A 12,719-nucleotide genomic window follows, 5' to 3' on the forward strand; every position below is an offset into this window, starting at 1 on the left:
TGAGCATTCCCCCTTCCCACCTTTCAGCCAGGGCTTTCACAACGTGGAGATGTCCCACTAGTGTCAGAGGGAACAGCAGCTCCCACACCTGTGCTTTTCTTCTTGTTGCCATCCAAATTGGCTCAGGCCACGAGATGTCCAGAATGATCATCCCCACATGCTGCCCTGCTTGGATGGGGGAACACAGACCTGTGTCCTTGCAGTGCACCTGTGAAGAGTCACCTTGAGCCAGTCAGCTCCTGGTGCAGCCCCACAAGAGCCCCACTGAGTCACTGAGCCCTCATTCCCACGAGGGCCCTTCGCAGCAGCTCTGGCACGAGAGCTTCTCTAGCAGGTACTCAACTGGTGTTGCTGCCTGGAACCTTCAAAGAACAGGTAGGTCAGGATGGGAAGGTTCTGCCTTATTTGTTATCAGACCCAACAGGAGGGTTTTGCCCTTTGCAGTGTCACAGGAGTCCAGAGAGAGAGTCTGAGAAAGGGTGGTAGGGTGGTAAAACCTTTCAAACAGCAACAAGACAGGCGAGGCATAAATGGCTGTTGCATTTTTCCTTCGGCAAATACAAATCAGAGCTGTCTGTCTGCACGTGGATTTGCTCCCAATAACTCTTGCAGTTGACTTTTTTCCATGTTTACTTGCTTTTTAGCAAGCTGCTAAGTTACTTTAATGGCTTGCTGCTCCAAATATCTGCTGTGGTGGCAGAGGACCACAGAGGTACCCTTTCCATGGGGCTTCTTTCTGATTCTGTGGATGGGAGAGCTCCCAGCTGGGCACTGAAGCTTTTTGGTTCTTCTGAAACAACGCAAGGCCCACTCATAGCTGGATGGAAGGTCTGATCATCCTTATTTCATATGAACATAATTTTTTGAAGTCAAATACAAGCATTTAGCAGCGCAGTCCCATAGGTTCAGATATTATTTTGCTGTGCACAGCTACAGTCTGAAACCTGATACTGCAAATCCAACGGCTGTAAATATGCCATGAATTTGGAAGGGAGTTGTCTTGCTATAAGGAATGTGGCCCTTCCATTACCAGTTCTGTCAGCTGACAGCTGGACTCCCAAGTCCCAGAACAATAAAACAGCACCAAATTATTAGAGGGAGTCAGGCACAGCAGGAGACCTGCTTTGACATTTGCCCATTTGTGACTTCAAAATTATGGCTGTCCAGCAGTAGGAGACTTAAGAAGCACCTATTATCTAGTTTTCCTTTTGTATAAGCAAAATAATGTTCTCAATACACACTCCAGCTCTTTTAATGAAAAAGGCAGAGGAAATAAACTTGCTGAAGAAAAATGAGATGCTGTCCTCAGCACACAGAAATCGTAGGCTTGAGGTGTGGCAGTAGAACATGAATATTTCAGCTTGGAATTCTTACTTTAATTTAATAGTAGCATAGTCTAAGTCTGACAGAAATATGAAGTTCCTTGTCCTCCTGTATCCAAAGCCCTGTATTTCAAGGCTGAATGATGACTTCTAATCTTTTCACTAACACTTCATGTGTTTACACAAACCCAGCTGCTTCTCATAAATTGTGGATCATAAACTCTGTCTTAGACCTCGTTGATGACCAGTAGCCTAAGAATGGACCAAAATAAAAAAATCCTGAACATAAATAGCAATTTCCACCCTTTAGGAAAGCCAGGCAAAGAGGGGGACAGCAGAGCACCCACAAAATGGGCTGTTGTCAGCTCTCAAACCACTGGTTCTCTGCCCTGGTCTGCAATTACCTAAGGTGTATGGCTTTTTAAATAATAAAATGTTAAAATGCTTGGAAATTATAATGATAATTGCAAAGTAAGTGTTTTGGGTTTGCTTTTGATTCATGAGCTTTCTAAGTGGTTCTTTGACCTTTACACAATATTTCACTTAACACCTTGCCCAGCTGATGAAAATTTGCTGCTGTATCAGTGTTACAGTGGTACACACTGAATATAAATACAGCTTGTCAATGGAGCAGGAGCTACAGCTAAACACAGGAACTTAAAAGAGTTGGTGTTACTGATGTACCTCCCTACGCTGGATTATAATGATGTATTGTGATCATTTTAGTTGTGCAAATTTCTCTTGTACAGACAGGAATTTACTACAGCTTTGTACTTCCAGAGCATGGCAATATTTACTTTTTACAATTCTGGAAAAAAACCCAAATCTTGTTTGCTGTAGTCCCATGAGATGACTCGTGGAGTGAGAAAGTGGAACAGCACTTGAGCCAAAATCCAGTATATTTCAAAACTATCTGCTCTTCTCTGTGTACCTCTCAAATGTCTTTGCAATTCTTATAATTGAAAATTCTTTTGGCTTTTCCAGCTTCAGCACAAGTTAATCCTATAATAGGACAACACTCATTAAAATTAAGAAAATATTAGTTACACTGCAGCTGTAATTAAAAGCAGTCCTTGATGTTATAAGAGCTGTACACCATTTTCAGGATATAATTGATACCCATGATGATTTATTCAATCTATGCCCACATTTTGCTAAATCTTTTAAACACTTTACATTTTCTTTTTAGGGAACAGATCGTTAAAGTGGAGTGATTTCTGCAGTTTAGATTATACACATTTTATGGTCAACTTCATTTCAAGTTCTATTATGCAGCCTATTAAATGCCTCTTGATTCTGTTTATGTGTTGGTTTGGGTTGATGTAAGCTTCAAAGTTCTGAAGTGCCATTGATCGCCTCTGCAGAACAACAGTTTATTCCTTGGATGTCCTACATTTGTAAAACAAGTCGGTGCATTTAAGCTATATTTGGGTTCTAGTCAGTTCAGCATTCGTAGCGTTTGCATTTTTGATCTGTCATATCAGTTGTAAAAGAAAACAACTATGAAGTCTCCTTCGTGATTTGCTTTTAAAATGTAATTGATTTCTACAGCCGAGCGCGTTAATCGCGGTCGGTTATTTAATAGGAGTTTTCAGATTGGTGAAGTACTTTTTGAAGTGAGTGTTACCCCCCCTGTTTTTCATGGGAATGATTATTTACAGCCTGTTTGGATGGGGCTACCAAAGCAGTGGGGTTTTATCCTGGAGCTAGAGAGAAGTGGGTCATCTGGTCTCTTGATTTCTGTAGCATTTGTCTGACGTGCAGTCCCTGGAGAATCCGAGTCAGATCAGAACTCACAATTCTTGCTGAAATGAATATATTAGTTAAAGTTTGCTAACATACAGTATTTTGCAATGTCTCTGCACACAACCACCTCCTTTGGTATTTTTACCCTTACACAAATGATGCCACTGTAAAATCCTCGAGTTTGGGCAAAGAAAAAGTAATTTCTTACTTTTTGTGTTTCAGCACTCAAGAAGGACCTCCTGCTCCTGATTCCACACTCATCTTTTCCGCCTTGCTGACTCCACTTCATACTGGAGATGTCGTGATTTCTGTGGTCTTCAGTCCTTCCCCAGATGGAAAACTCCCTCCTGGGTTAAGATTTAGCTGCAGAGAGGAAATATAAACTGAAGGAACTAAGGAAAGGAATAGCAGCTTCATTTTAGTTGGATAAAAGGCTGAGGCACACCTCTCTTTCACATCAAGCAGAGATTAAACAGAAAAGGCAACACGAAATAGGGATGAAGTAATTTTTTCACAGAGTGCTCTCTCAGCATAGAGGAATTTAAGGGAAATTATGTCTGTAGGATGCCATGGAACAGTGGCAGAGCAACTGTGGCAGAAAAAAAGCAGTGGTGGTTTCAGAGTAAATTTTGGTGGGTACCTGGCCTGTATGGGGACAGCCTCTTCTTCATTTGGAAAACCTGGTGGGCTCATGTTCAGATTTCACAAACTCTTTCATGAGAACATAAACCCTGCATTTAGAGCACAAAACTCACAGAGGCTCAGTGAGAAAGATACTTCCCGTGTTTTTCCTCTGATATTTTCCTCCCCACAAATTTCTGGTGATCTAAGCAGTGATCTGGTCCTGAGGCAACAGGGAGGTGACTTTCCATGTCACCTACTAACATCCTCATTCTTGTCTCAGCTGTGCTTTGCCTGTGTTAGCACAACTGGTGGCCCTTCTCTTGTTTGCCTTGCACTGCAGCCAAAGGAAATATTCACTCTTATGTAAGACAGTGCTCTGGAGCCAAAGGAAAAAAAGCATTTGAATAACCAGAATAATGGCCAAGTGTTTGCTGGTTGATCAGTGTGATGGAGGTCTGCAAAACTGGGGAAGGGAAGGGTAGGTCTGTAACATTATCAGCCTCAGCTCTCTTTCTAATAAAGAAACTCTTTATTACTAGAGATACATTTTAATCTCTTGCATTAGTATTAATTTTATTGAAAGAAACAAAACTTGCTCAACAAGCTTATAAACGTGGGTAGGAATGGTGATCATCAAAAACGTGCCTGGATTGTCAATTTTCCAAGACCTGAGTCCCCTAGTGCCAGAAATGTGTATTGCTGTGTGCCTGTGGCTGTCACTCCTTATGTGTGAGGAGGTATTAGATTGTGCTTCTAACAGGAAAAAAAGGAACAATATTGAATTATTCTCCAGCTTAATTAAGAGCATAATTATTAAAGGGGCAACTAGATTGAGAACCCAGATTGTCTGAGAGGAGAAGTTCCAAATGTTTTGCGTGTCCTCTCCTCCGCTCAGACATCGGATCCTCACTGAGCAGCAACGGTGCTACCCTGGAACCTGGGCCAGGTTACAGCAATAATTGCAAGCCCCCCAGGATCCAAGCTCAGAAATTTTTGTATGTTCTCAGGAGACAAAGATGAGTGATCATCAAAGGCAGAGGAACACAGCATGACTGTCATAAGCCTGAAGTTACAACTTAGACATGCAATAGAAAAATATCATTGGTACCTCTCCAGTGCATAGCCTGTAGTAATTAAAAACTTGATCCCTGCTGTTTTATCATCTCATTAGCAATGGGGGCACAAGACTTTTATCCTTGTTTGTCAGGAATCAAACATACCAGAGGAACTCTGATTATAAATTGATGAAAGTAAAGTTAAACTTTTAAATAAGAGCGGTTTCAGTTCACAATGTTTTTAAAGCTGATTAAAGAGATCTCCTCTCAGTAAAAAATAATACCCAAGTCCAGCACAAATAGTAGAGGTCATCACTGGGAATAGGATGTGAAAGAGCATTTGAAAAGTGCGTGTACTTTTAAAGTGTACTGGGTGAAAAGCAAATACAAGCCCTTTCTGATAGTTTGAATGCAACGAGTTTCGAACTTTCCATGAATTTTAACTCTTCAAACATTTCAAAAAGCTCGAGTCTGTGGCAGTTTTCATTGCATACAGTTATGGGACAGAGGGGTGTTGTTACCATGTCAGTGAATACAGTGTGGTGTAGTGTTTCTATTAATGATAAACTCTGCTAGTAACAGCAGTGGTGGCTTCCCCTCACACACCTTGCCAACAACCCCTGCAGCATTTGTTTCAACCCTGCAGGGTTCTGGGGTAATTGAAAGCCTCTTGAAACCGGTGCAGAAGATCCTATTTACTTCTTGTGGGGTTTGAATCAGTCCCGTTAAGAAGAATTCTTCGAGTAGTTCCAGTGGCTCCAGGTTTCCAGAAATATTGTCACTTTATTGCATTTTAATAAATCCCTGACCTGAGCAGTGGTACCAGCATTGAACTGGGCAGAGGCAAATTTGGTGGGAGAGGACTGACGGTAACATTCTTTTCTTTTGTTTGATACCATCTGAAAACACGTTTTTTTTCCCCCCTTTTTTTTCTCCCATGAATCTCTGTTTCTCCCTCCCTTTCTTCTTCCTCTTCTTAAGATCTGTGACTCTGCTGTCGGAGGTCTAACAGGCTGAAGTATCTGAACCACTGTGCTGATTTTATTAACAAGTTTTTCATCCCAATGAAAAAGCTGGACCTGTGTCTTTTCATAGCGAGTAGGAAGCCACCCTTGATGTTTTGGGTCATTATAAGGAAGGATACCACTCATTATTTCAGAGCAATGGTGAATCAAAAGTAAAGAATCTGAATAATTTTTTTTTCTTTCAACCTGGCAAAAGACAGGTCCTTTAAGCCAAGAAGACTCATCAAGAACTCAAGGACTTTTTTCAAGTGTAAAAGGCAGGCAATGAGAAACAAAGCAAAAAATGATGATACGGTACCTCATTATTTCACTGTGATTACTTTATGAGAAATAAAATTATCAGATTCAACAGAATTCATTATGTGTGAGAAAATGATCCATCAAAGACAGAAGAGAATTACATGTTGAACTGGATTCTTTCACAGAAAATTGCATCTTTAAAATATTGTTTTTCCAGCAGATGAGTGAGATGGTTGCTTAAACAATCTCTCATCAGCATAAAAACTCAGGCTTATTCCAAATGGAAAATAAAGAACTGCATAGCCAATTTTCTGAAAAGTTACAATGAAGATTTATTTTTTCAAGATGGAAAAAATATACTTTAAATTTTGACCATTTAATTAAATTGAAATGGATCAAACAGAAAAAGTGACAGAAAAGGAAATCTATTTCAGAACTGAGCATAATTGGCTTATTGAAGTCACTGTCACCATACAAACTGTGGAGGCAGGAACTTAATGGGACTCTGCAGAAATAGATACTTCACAAAAAGTTTTGGGGAAATTATGACAGCTCTTTTTTTTTTTTTAAATTGCAGTTTTTTGAAGGGATGTAAAACTTTGTACTTCGGGGCATAATTCAGGCTCAAAGTGTTGTGGCTTGGGGAGAAATCTTCCCCCTCAGGCAGGTTACCCCTGGGTTAGTAACTGCAGCATTCCTTTCCCTTCCTATGCAGCATCTGTTCCCAGCTTTTCTAAAAGACAGGATACTGGGCTACTACACCACTAGTCTGATCAAGTATGGAATTTTGACTATGTGTCTAAATGAAAACAGAACTCAGCAAAGTCAAAAATTTTTGAGCAGTGGGATATTCTTTCTCTACAGGGATGTTTAATCAGAATTATGTAGCTCCCAAATGGACAAAGGAATAAGAGGAAACATATTACCACACACACAGAGAAAAGATATTTACACTGATTCCTGCAAACATAGTTAAGAACATATGTTAAAAGCTTGAAGACAACGAGCCTTGAGAGTTGGATAAATAATACAGACCTGAGGCTTCCATCACAAAAGCTGAAATCAAAATAATCTTTGTAAAGTCTTAAAGATCTGGGTACAGATATTTTCCTATAGCAAATCTGAAATCTGTGTGATTTTTTCTTAGCACAATTTAACATTATTCCTAGTGAAATACAAATTGCAGTGTTCTCGCGCTATAAAAGCTCCCAAACAGAAAAGATTTTATTTTGTATCTATGTACATTGAAAAACTCCTCAGTGTTAAGGTATAAATTATTATTCGTAATACTCCTAATGATCTGCTGCACAGAATTCTAATATTAAATTTTGGTACTCTTGATTTTCAGATTAAAGACAAATAGTAGAGTGAAAAAGGTGATTCAGAGTCTTCCACTAAGTCACTTCAAGTCCTCAGACTGTGAACATAGATACCTCAGAGCAAGTTAACCCAGGTTAACTCAGGTTTTCTTAAAAAAATATTAAAAGATATACTACTTCTGCTTAAGTCTCAAATGTTTTGTGAAGATCCTGGAGCACAAGGTAGTGGCAACAGGATCAGCATCCTTTCTACACCTGACAGGTCAGAAGTGGAACCACTCTCAGCACAGACAGTAAAAAGCAGTGCTGTTACAAGGTGAAGCTACACTTCTTAGCATTCTACTCCTTTATTTTAATTCTTTTTAGCAGTACTGTGGAATTTCCCCTCCCTCTGTCCAAATTTGCCATCCAGGGAGAGCTGGGGACTTTGCAAGCAGCAGCTACTACTGTCACCCTTTGACTTCAGCCTGGATAATGTTCTCTGTGCCAGCACTGATCTCCACTGTGTGCTTTTCTTATCTTGAGACTGAGGTTAGTGCACGTGGGAAAACATGCAAAGAGTTTCCATTAAATTAGTAAAACTAATTGTTTGTTCAGGCAACATTCCATGTGAAGGCAGGAGAAACAGTCCATTGAAGTGGTTTTCTCTGAATTGCTCTAAATTGCAACAGTGCAATGGAAATGAATGACAGCTGAATATCTGGCCTTTTGTATCGACCAGTAATGTCTGTACTGGTATAATTTGAAAAAACTTTCAACAGTAATATTTCTATTACAAGTCAAAATGCAATATAACCACCATTTGAATATGAATTTTTAAGAATATATAGCTATAGGCATATGGGATTTTCCCTGTGGCTAACTCTCAGCTGCAGTTGACTTTGCAACTATTTACAGCCTTAGAGTTTGGTTTCTCAGTGAATTGGACAAAAAATTCAGAGTGCAGAAAACAGTTTCTCCTTAATCACATTATCATTTGTTCTGAACAAAATTAAGGTATCAAAGATCTCAAGGGTCTTAAAAAAGTAAATATAGAGAAAATGAAAATTGGAAGGACCCATCCAACTGTGTTGCATAAGTACAATCTCATTACTGCTGAATATACTCCAGCCTGCTTACAGTGATGGCATCTTCTGACCTGCAGCTGAGTAAGGGAATAGGAAAATGTTATTTCTATTCTGAATGATGGGTTCTTCCCAGGAAGTATTCTACACTGCTGTTTTATTTGTATGAGACTGCACATGGATGTTACAGACCACTGCTTATTTTCTCCATCTGCTCCAAGACCCCCTTCTTTAAATTGTGAGTAAATTCAAGCTCACAGCAGTGTTTCTAAAGCATATTTAACTTGAAATTCGGGTTTTTTTAGTTTGGCCGTACTATAGTCTAGAAAAGACTTGGTGGTTCAGCTACTAAAGAAATATGAGGCAGATGCTGCTCGCTCTGAGATCAGAATGTAACGAGTTTCTCACCAAACTGCCCTGCAGACCTCGTGAGATCCCACACTGGAGAGCCTGCCATGGGCAAACTGGGTGTGCTCACAGTCCAGTTACTGTGGAAGGGCACAGAAGCCAAGAATATGCCAAGGACCCTTGTCAGGGTGTCTGATCCTCATGAAGAACTCCAGCCAGGGATGGCACATGCCTTCCCCTGACTCTCCCCTGAGCAGACAGGCTGCTGCCCCGATGGCATCTGCTCCTCCCCAAGGGCACGAGCTTCGGGGACAAAAGAATTCAGACTCTGGAAGACCATGGAGATACCTGTTAGAATCTGAGGACCAACGTGTTTCCAGGGTTTTCAGGCTTCTAAGCAGTTTTGTTTCCACCAAAACTGCAGAAGGAGGCAGGGAAAAGGATGTGCAGATCAAACCATGCAAAATCTCGGTTTATTCTTGATCCGCATTCACATTGTGATGAGCACTGCATTTGGCTTTTCCCTTGGGGCATCAACAACAAAGCCTCCTTGGCTGGGGATTTCAAAGCTGCCTACAGCATTTGCAGGCCTGCTGAGCTCTCCCTAAAACCCATGTATGGTTTTCCAAGAGGATTGCTCCCTAAGTTGTTTTTTTCCTTTCACTACCCGACAAGTGGTCCAGATTAAGGCTTGAGTGCTTCCTGCAACCATGGAATGCCTGCAAAAATAAAACACATCTTAAACAGGGTGAGTGCTAGGTCAAGTCTATCTGCTGTTACAACTGCCTGAGCTGAGCAGAGTTTAGAACAAAATCTGGACTACAGATCTCTTTCTATAAAGAAACTATAAACGTTGTCACGGAGAAACTAAAGAAGTCTCTTAAAATCATATATGTACCAGCAACATATAAATCAGGCCTACTATATAGCAGGTAAAACAAACAGCTATTATTATTACCTCTTTTTTTTTTTTTTGGCAGTGCTGTTATTTAAAACATATCTCTTTCTTCTGAGATGAGGAGAAACACTTCATTCCCAGGCACAGAAGGAGAATTTCAGAGATAAATATGTTTCTGACTCACCCGAATCAAAGCTGACCCCGTGGCTGAAGTTGGTGATAAAAAAATAAAAAAAAAGAAAAAAGAAAAAAAGAAAGTAAAAGAAAAACTGTTCCCCTTCTCTATAAGCGGAAAAGAAACTTCAGCAAAGATAGTGTAAAAAAGGAAAGTGAGATTGCTCAGCCCCGACTGGCTCTTTCAGGATCTTATCATTAATGTAACATTTAACAGACAGCCAGGCTCGAGCGTGAACCAGCCATTCCTCCTCTTGAAAAGTCTTTTTGCTTAGCCAAGCTTAAACCCCTTCTTTTCAAGATAAACACTGCACAAAGTGAAGCATAAATTCAGTGAAAGGCACAAAGATGCAGCCAGGCTGGACGGGGAGTTACAGTACAATCTTTCCTGAGCCGAGGTCCACTGAAGTCACCCGAGTGCTCCAGCTGTCCCTGGGCAAGAGGGAAGTTTGCTGACAAAAATCAGAGGAAGGTCCCTGCTGATGGGACTGCACAAATCCCACGGCCAGGAAGGACACCCAGGTGATGTTTTTGTTTCTGCAGCGCTCCTCAGGTTCTGGCAGAGACACTTCTGCAACTGGGAACCCCACCAGAAACTTGGAGAGACGGAGAAAATTAATTTATCAGGGAAGGAATTCCTTTTGTCATGTAGGAGCCATTCCACCTGAGAGAGATGCAGTTCGTACAGCTGCTCAAATGAAATAATTGCATTCTGGATTGTTTGCATTAGTCACTATTATTTATTACACATACACACAGAGAAACAAGTTAAAAGAAAATTATTCAGGTCAAACTCGGGCACTTAAAAATAAGAAAATGCCAGGAATTGAGATGCTGGTGGAGCAGCAATAGCCTCCTGATGTTCATACATTATGGCAGAGTTCTTAATTACATAATTGCACTTTTTTTGTAGAGAAGCCACCGAGACAGAGCAGTGCTGTTCGGTGCTTCCCTGTATCTCCAGTGTTCGGTGTGTTCCTCCCTCCTCATGGACAGCACACTGACAGCATTATTCATTCCCTAATGGACCTCTCTGTAGCACTTATCACTGAAGTATAAGTGTTCTGAACACATAACTCATGCTTTCAGGCTCTGTGAAGACAAATAACAGCGTTATTGCCTCTTTGCTTGCCAGAAGTTTTTAAATCTTTCATCTTCCCCCCAGAAGTGACTGAGGCAGTCAGCTGAGATCACACATTTCAGGACAAACAGATACACTTTTGTAGAACTATGAGCAACTGAAAGGTGTCTCATAATAGGAAGCATTGGGCAACCTGCCTCCCAAACAGTACAACTGGCTCCATTTGCTATTTTGTCAGGAAATGTGTGCTTCCTCTTGGAAAAAAACCCAAAGGCATAATGGTCATGCCCTTTCCTCCTGCCCCAAAAATTTATGGACTAACTCAGACAAATAAAATAAATAGTTTATTAGAAGTCAGGGAGACATTATCCATCATAGCAACAGTATAATAGACCTTTCCTGAAAAGGGTTTTAAAGAAGGAATTTAAGATATCTGTCACATTTGGCATATGCAAGAATGTATATACACCTTATGCAAACACTGGTGGATTACATGTAAATTTTATGATGAATGTTGAATCTGGCCCAGAGGGAATTATTTGGGAGAGATAATGGATAGGAGTATGACAGGGAGGTGTTGGGTGAGATACACTTTGGGGAATGTAGCCAAATTTATTTGCAGTTGTTATGCATTTAATAGCCTGGTGTAAGTAGAAAAAGAACTTCACAGGGACAAATGGGATATATCTGCTTTAGCTGGTAATACAGATTCAAAAGGGCAGATCCAGTAGTGCTGCCTTAGGGGACTGAATGACACAGACCCAATAAAATAGATGCTTCCAATTACCCTATGTTTGTATAGTTTGTATAGTTTGTATTTTAAAAAAAAACTATTCCCTTTTTATGCAGAATATTTACATAAACTGCACTAAACTGCTCAGCTGGTACTTTCTTATCCCATTTTATAGCCAGGACAGGTACAGCAGGTAGGCAGAAGCCTGGAGTCCTGTGCCCATGTGAGAAGTTTGCATGAAAGAAAGACCTGGGGCTGAAAGTGCTTTGCCTTTACAGGAATAAAACACCTTCAGCTACTAAAGGACTGACCATTTGCAGTTTTAACTCCAAGGTCTGATGTTCCACTTGGTCTGGGGAGAAGCATATGTGGGTTTTTTGTCTTCCCAGGGGTGCACAGCCCATAGCCTGGCAGATCACTGGTGGGTAAGCCAAGGTTCTCCAGTTCCCATGCCCCACACCAGGAGGGTCTTACCTGCTTTCAGCTCAGCAGCCCAGCATCACAGTTCACACACAGTGTGGGGCACAGCAATTTTGTGGACGTGGGAAGGTTTCTGCCATTACTCTGCCTAAAATGAGTTGCAATGAGACACAAGGAATTAAGGTGCTCAAACCCAAGGAATTAAGGTGCTGAGATGCAAGGAATAAAAGTGCTGAGACTCAAGGATTTAGGGTGCTCAAACCTAAGGAATTAGGGTGCTGAGACCCAAAGAATTAAGGTGATCAAACTCAGGGAATTAGGATGCTCAAACCCAAGGAATTAAGGTGCTCAAATTCAGGGAATTAGGGTGCTCAAACCCAAGGAATTAAGGTGCTCAAACCCAATGAATTAAGGTGCTCAGACCCAAGGAATTAGGGTGCTCAAACCCAAGGAATTACAGTGCTGAGACCCAAGGAATTAGGGTGCTCAAACCCAAGGAATTAGGGTGCTCAAACCCAAGGATTTAGGGTGCTCAAACCTAAGGAATTAGGGTGCTGAGACCCAAGGAATTAAGGTGCTCAAACCCAAGGATTTAGGGTGCTCAAACTCAGGGAATTAGTGTGCTGAGACCCAAGGAATTAAGGTGCTCAAACCCAAGGAATTAGAGTGC

General features: G+C 40.9%; 1 long non-coding RNA gene across 2 annotated transcripts in view; it reads right to left on the reverse strand.

Moving 5' to 3' along the window:
• Positions 1-2,935: 2,935 nt before the first annotated feature.
• Positions 2,936-12,719, reverse strand: part of LOC108497718 — a 119,731-nt gene continuing 109,947 nt past the window's right edge. For both annotated transcript variants that reach the window (XR_001874942.1, XR_001874941.1), the window contains exons 3-4: positions 3,277-3,431; positions 2,936-3,127 (exon numbers count right to left, since the gene is read on the reverse strand). This is a non-coding gene — a long non-coding RNA (uncharacterized LOC108497718). The remainder of the gene's footprint in view (positions 3,128-3,276; positions 3,432-12,719) is intronic.

The sequence above is a fragment of the Lepidothrix coronata genome, unplaced genomic scaffold (genome assembly GCF_001604755.1).
Source record: "Lepidothrix coronata isolate B3197 unplaced genomic scaffold, Lepidothrix_coronata-1.0 Scaffold51, whole genome shotgun sequence".
NCBI classification, from domain to species: Eukaryota; Metazoa; Chordata; class Aves; order Passeriformes; family Pipridae; genus Lepidothrix; species Lepidothrix coronata.